Below are 6,850 nucleotides of genomic sequence, written 5' to 3' on the forward strand. Positions count from 1 at the left end.
AGGTACACTTGCACACAATTATGTTCTTATTTTGATTAAGGGAAGATTCTTCTATTTTGTACTAATTTCTATAATGAAGGTAAAAAGTATCTTTTATTTATGACTTAATTAATATGTAGGTAATCTCCTAAACTTGTCGACAAATTTCATTTAGACATTCGAACTTGTTACACCTCGAAAAATTTTCCGTTAACGTACAGTGAATAGGCCAACGAAGGGCATGATGTATACGATGTTTGGATAAGTAAGAAATAGCATTTGATGACCCTAAACGAGATTTCAAAGGCATATAAGGTAAGGAAAGAAAGTTGTTAAGGAAAGCAAGTCATATGTTGTGTGTCGGACAAGAATTACGAGTATCGAGTTAATGACATTCTAATGATGCTTTGGGAAAGAGTTATAATGTCCCTTAGATTGGTATTGAGGTGTTAAACAAGTGTTAAGAAGGTTCCATAAGGATCGGAGATCAAACGAGTCGACGAGAACAAGTTTCGGATAGCTGGGCATTATACGGCCAGACATACTGGCCGTATAAAACATACGGACCGTATGTCCAGCCGTATGTGCTGCCCAGAATAAGGGTCTTCACTGGACCAAACATACGGTCCAGACATACGGTCAGTATAAAATATACGGACCGTATGTTGGTCCGTATGTTTTGGTCGGGACAGAACTTAACGTTGATATAAGGACCCCTCTTTCATTTTATTTCATTTCACTTTCACTCCACAAGTCAAGAAACCTCTAGAATATTCTCCACTCTTCATCTACAAGAACACAAAGGAAATTGATGATCAACTTCATCAAACCAACAAAATCAAGAGTGTGAAACCCATTAAAGTTCATCTAAGTCAAGGAATCCCAAGAGAAGTGAATTAGGGTTTTGGTGCAAAAAGAGTATTGCCACTCAAGGCTTGTTCCTATACTATCTAAGGTAAGTTTTATGGTATTCTCATATTGTTTAAGGTCTTGAGAAGTTGAAACACTTGGATTATAGAAGAATATAGAAAAATGGGTCATAAATGTGGGAATAGTGTCGTTGTTGAGTAGTAGTTGGAATGAATCATGAATATGGATGTGTTGTGAGTGTAAGTAGGTTATGAATGACATTTAGAACATGGAATAAGCATTGTATGTGAAAGAACGCGACAATGAACTATGGTCATGATTATGGAGGAATTGAAGTGAAATTGCTAAATGTGGATAATGCAAATGAATGATGATTGTTGTTTATGATATTGTGATTGTTGTTATGAATGTTTGGGAGTTGATATGGAATATGGAGGAAGTCGTATAAACAAAGGAAATGCTGCCCAATTTTCTCTAGCTTTAGTAAGCACGTCTTTATAATTGTTTAGCTAATATCGATACAAATTCTCTTGAAGGTAGAACGTGTGCATTAAAGGAGAACAAGCAAGCAATAGAATAGTTAAACGACAAAGGTATGTGAGGCTAGTCCTTTCTCTTTAAGGCATGAATCTTATGGCATGATTTTCCTCCTTCTTCAAGAATTTCCTATATTCCGGAAAACTAAGAGCCTATGTTCATGAATAGCCATATGAGATAAGAGATACATTGAGAATACGATAATGATGATGATGAGCTTAAGTCTAAAGATTCTAGAGTTCATGATATGATGTTCCTACAAAGCTAATGATGTTAACTATGATCCATTGATGTTTTTCTTATGTGCACTCACCTTAAAACGTTAGTCCCTCCAAGGTGAGATATAACGACTATGATCACTCCATAACGTAATCGGGGGTTACGACCTTATGTCACCCCTACATAGCTATAGTTGCCTTCAAGTTCTAATATATGTTTTGATGATGAATGTATAATGATGATAAGTCTATGATATGTACGATGATATAATTCCACCGCGCCTAATTGGCCGGACATGTCACCGCTAAGGCAGGCTGCATATGATTCCACCGCGCCTAGAAGGCCGGACACGATCACCACTTGTGGGCTGCGTACGAGTACACCGTGCCTAGTAGGGCGGACACGACCACCACTAGTGGCGCATATAATGGTTACCCGACGCGGGTTAACGATGATGATGTATGTATGATATGATGATGTATACGTTATGGTAACTCATAAGATATGCTTATGTATGATATATGTATAAAATGTATCCATTTAAAGAGTTCGCAGGTTATGTCTTCATCTTATGCCTTATGCTTTCCTTATTATGTTCACTTCATTCATGCCTTACATACTCGCACAATGTTCGTACCGACGTTTTTTGGACGCCGTGTTCATGCCTACGGTAGACAGGAGGCGATCCGTACTCATGAGCTATTAGTCGACCGAGAGCACCCCATTATTCGGAGGTGCCGTTGACTTATTCTTTATATATATATATATATATATATATATATATATATATATATATATATATATATATATATATATATATATATATATTTTGGGAACGACGGGTCCCTCCCGTCTATACGTACTCTAGTAGAGGCTCTTAGATACGTATGTGTGGGTAGTATGGTCTCATAGTTTCTCATAGTATGTATATATATTATTTTGATAGCCGAAAGGGCTCATGTATATAAAGTGAACAAGTTCAAACAAAAATAGCTTTCTATGATTATGAGCATAAGAAATATGAATGAACGCAGGATGAATACTAGAATGAGTGGTGCTCGGTGGTTAGCCCCGGGTACCCGTCACGGCCCTAGTCGGGTCGTGACAGAACTACTGCTTGTTCTAGTTGAGCAGCCGAACTCATGATAAAGTGTTTCAATTAAACACTTTCGATTGGAATTCTAGAAAACCTTTTGCCCGTGCTCTCAACGTCTACTAGGTAGTTGAATTAACCATATAAAATATGTCATCTCATTTAACTATATGCATCAACCTCAATTAGAAAACGTATAGTGTTTTACGACTTATTAAGGCGAATGCGTAAAATAGGATCAATGCAAAATTAGTTGTTTAGACATTGGAACTTTAACTACTCTATCTTCATTGAAATGTCCTTTTTGTGTAATTGATTAACTAAGGAAATTGCTTATACAGTCAAACTTCTCTATAATTGCCATTAGTTATAACAACATTTCACTATAACGACCTGATTTTCTCCGGAATTGATTTTTCATGTTATATTTTACTTCTCTATAACAGCATTCTGCCTATAACAGCAATGACATCCATTATAGCGGTACACTCTTTGTAAAATTACCTCTCTATAATAGCCATACTCAAATAGTGTGTAATAATATTTTATAAGAAATATATTATGTGAAACAAAAGTGTCGATGAAGCGCCTCAACCTACTACTACTTGTAGATAGAAGAGTCAACTTTCATGCACTTAGACAGCCTTCAAGGGAAAGCTATTGAATTTCTTTTTGCTGAAAGTTTGGATAAAATTCTTCGTTAGTTCAAGCTTTATATTATCACTAAGAGACTAGAATTTACGAAACAGCCTACAATTATAGAGTTCTTACGTCAAACTTGAAATATTTAAATTCTCAATTAATTTAAAATGCATATGTTCCATAGATTTTAATTATTTATTTGTGTGGTACAATAGTTATGGATTTAGTAGTAATTTATCAGTCTTTTCAATTTTTAATTTCTAAGATATGAAAATCAACTAAGATTGTAAAATTTACAAGTATATTGTTTTCCTTTATAACATAAAAAGTACAAAAAGTTAATTGTTTGCGTACTTTTGTTTATAACAGCTAAATGAGATCTAAATATCGAATGCCAGTATACATGCATAACAACACCTCACTATAGCAGTCATGAAATTTTCGGACAAACGCTGCCACTATAGAGAGGTTTGACTGTACTTTCTTTTGAATATTTCTACATGTGTATTGTGTCATTATGATATAATTGAAACGTTTCTTCAAAACTCGAAGCCATAATTCTATTATATGAGTATACGTAAGCCGTAGTCGAACAAACTATGATTACCAATTTACCGTACTGCAAAATACCGAAATCGAACTTTGAACCGAACTATACCGAATTAATGTAATTTGGTATGGTAATGGTATAGTACTTTTAAAAATAAAAACAGAAATTTTTAACACCGTACTATGCCCACCCCTACCACTCTACCAGGTTGAATATATGGCAAAAATATTTGGGATAACTTGCTGAGAGACACGTGAAGAGATGAAAAAAGTCTTAAAAGGAGTCAACTTGAGTTCATGAAAGTTCGGGGAGAGGGGAGATTTGTGAATACCAATAGTTTAGGTATGAAACCGACTAAATTATAAGTAATAGTTTTGGTTGGGGGGGGGGGGGGGGATTAATTCACACTTTCTTTTTTCCAAGTGCACTGCACTTGGAACTCTTTGAACGAGCTTTTGGAGAGTCATGTTCATGTAGCTTTTGAAGAGAGTTTTAACTTATTCACTCTTAGATTTTTCTACTCTCGTATTAACGATTTAAAGATATGAACGCCTAATTTTTTACTGTACCTAAATTTTCACACCGTTTTAGTATTAATATCTAGGTAAGATAATTTTGATAGTTTTTTTTTATATCTACTTCATTTTAGCAAATTTTACTTGTGAAAATTGATAAATACAGAAGTAGCGTCACATTTTAGGATGCATGTTTTGTTTTCAATTTCAAAGGAAAATAAAATTTACAAATAGTATATTTTTGATTAATTTAGATTTCAATAAATAAGTTAGTGATTTTTGTATTTCCCTGTGAGTCTAGCTAATTAATTTTGCTATATCTTATTAGTTTAAAAATAGTTAACTGATATAGTTTTTTCTTCGTATTTTTAGTTTATCTTTAAAAAAAAAACAAATAAGAAAAGCAAAGAAAAAGACAAAAAGAAAACTAACTAAAAGAAAAAACCACCCGCACATTAACTTCCCCACCATGTACACGTTCACAACTGTACATTGCCATTTTTCTCTTTAAATTGGCAAAACACAAGCATATTCAAGATGACCAAAAATTAAGCACTGACTTGACGAACTATTCAGAATATAAAAATGCCGAAAGCGAAGGCCGAAAATAGAAAACAGAGACACTAAACAAGATTTCAGATTCGTATTTACAAAAGTCCGCTCTATACTTCGGTTCTTCTATTTAATTAGTTCATGGAAGTTAATTATTTGAATTTCATAATTTATCGCCTTTTGATGTTGCATATTGTATCTTTTATGTTTTATGTCATTTCATACTTAAAATCGTTGTTATAATATTTGTTATTTTGGTATTTCAAGTTAATGGTTAGAGATAATTAAGTGCATAGACTTTGTCTTGGTTATAATTTCTCTTAAGAGTCAAACGTGCAGTAGGCCACCAATTAAATAAATTGTTTAAGAGTTAATTTAGTTAAAGGTTCTTGAACGTCACGTTAAAATTTGTTGTTGGGCTAAATTTTAATCTTATCTGATTTTGATTTTTGAATGAAATGTCTTGAATTATTATACTTGTGGTGAGATTGGGTTGTTAGGATGTATTCTTAGGCCGAAGATATTGAATTTGAACATAAAAATAGAGGGAAAAAATCCGAAGAAATTAATTTCAACAATCACTCGATAGGTCGGAAAGTGTTGTCTACCGGTAAGTTGGCTAAATTAAATAATTTACTTATTAATAATTAAGCCGAACACAAGGAATAACCAGATCATTTAGATACATACAATAAATGCTTGCTTAGACATGGAAAATCAGGAATGATCCACAAAATACCTAGGCATGAAATGCAAATCAAAGAATAATTTGGCGTAAGGATGAAAAATGGTGCTACTAGTATACAACCATTAATAAAATAAAGACCATTAAACGAAATTCAAATGAATTAAAAGGCAGATAACATGTAAAATCAAGCCAAATAAGCACAATTAAATTCAATAACTAATTTAAGCCATTCAAATATAGAACACCTTCTTTCCCGTTATCAAAATTTTTTGTTCGTAGATTGATAAATTAAAGGTGCCAAACTTTATTTTGATTATAAATCCCAATAAGATAACTTGAACTACTAAAATCAGTCCCAAATAGCGACTTCAACAAATAATTAGTAGTTCCTTTTTAAAATTTAAAGAAAACCCTTCAAAAGATAAGAGTGGAGAAAAAGAGACGTGACAAAAGATAGAAGAAAAGAAGAACTAGAAATAATTTAGAGACAAAAATGGAAACAACAAAATAAATTTAGAGACAAAAATGGAAACAACAAAATCATGTAACTCCCACTTTTGTCCAATGTACCGTGGACAAACAAAAACGACGTCGTCAATATTAAAACATCGAAAACCCAAAATTTTGTTTGTTACTATAAAACCTTTGCCAACCGTCTGAAAATCTGGGGGCTTTGTGAATTGAGACAATCTGATTTCTTCACAATAAACACGCACACAAACACTCACACCTTATTACTGTCTCCGTTTCAAAATAAATGGTGTTTTTAACTTGGTAACGTCCATTAAAAAATTACTCATTCTTAGAAAGTAATAAAACCTTACCCTTAATCAAGTGCCTTGAAAAGAAATAGGAGTAGCTCTTTAATGGTTTATTCGTTGTGTAAAACTCCACTTACTTAAATAAGGCTAAAATTAGAAGAAAACAATTAACACCTTCTTTATTAAGTGAAACACCAATTATTTTAGAATAATATGAAAAGGTAAAAACTTTACTTATTTTGAAATGGAGGGAGTATAACTTATTTTGAACCAAAAATTTCAAAAATCTTCCTTTCGTTCTTAAATTTCGTGTCCTAGTTAAATACCTCCATATAAATTGGGAGGGAAGGAATAAATGAAAAGAAAAATATCATACTCCTTCCGTCTTAAATTATTGTTTTAAATTATTTATAATTTTAAAAGTTCAAGACACAATTAATTTTT

This window comes from Lycium ferocissimum, chromosome 12 (genome assembly GCF_029784015.1).
Source record: "Lycium ferocissimum isolate CSIRO_LF1 chromosome 12, AGI_CSIRO_Lferr_CH_V1, whole genome shotgun sequence".
In the NCBI taxonomy this organism is placed as follows: domain Eukaryota; kingdom Viridiplantae; phylum Streptophyta; class Magnoliopsida; order Solanales; family Solanaceae; genus Lycium; species Lycium ferocissimum.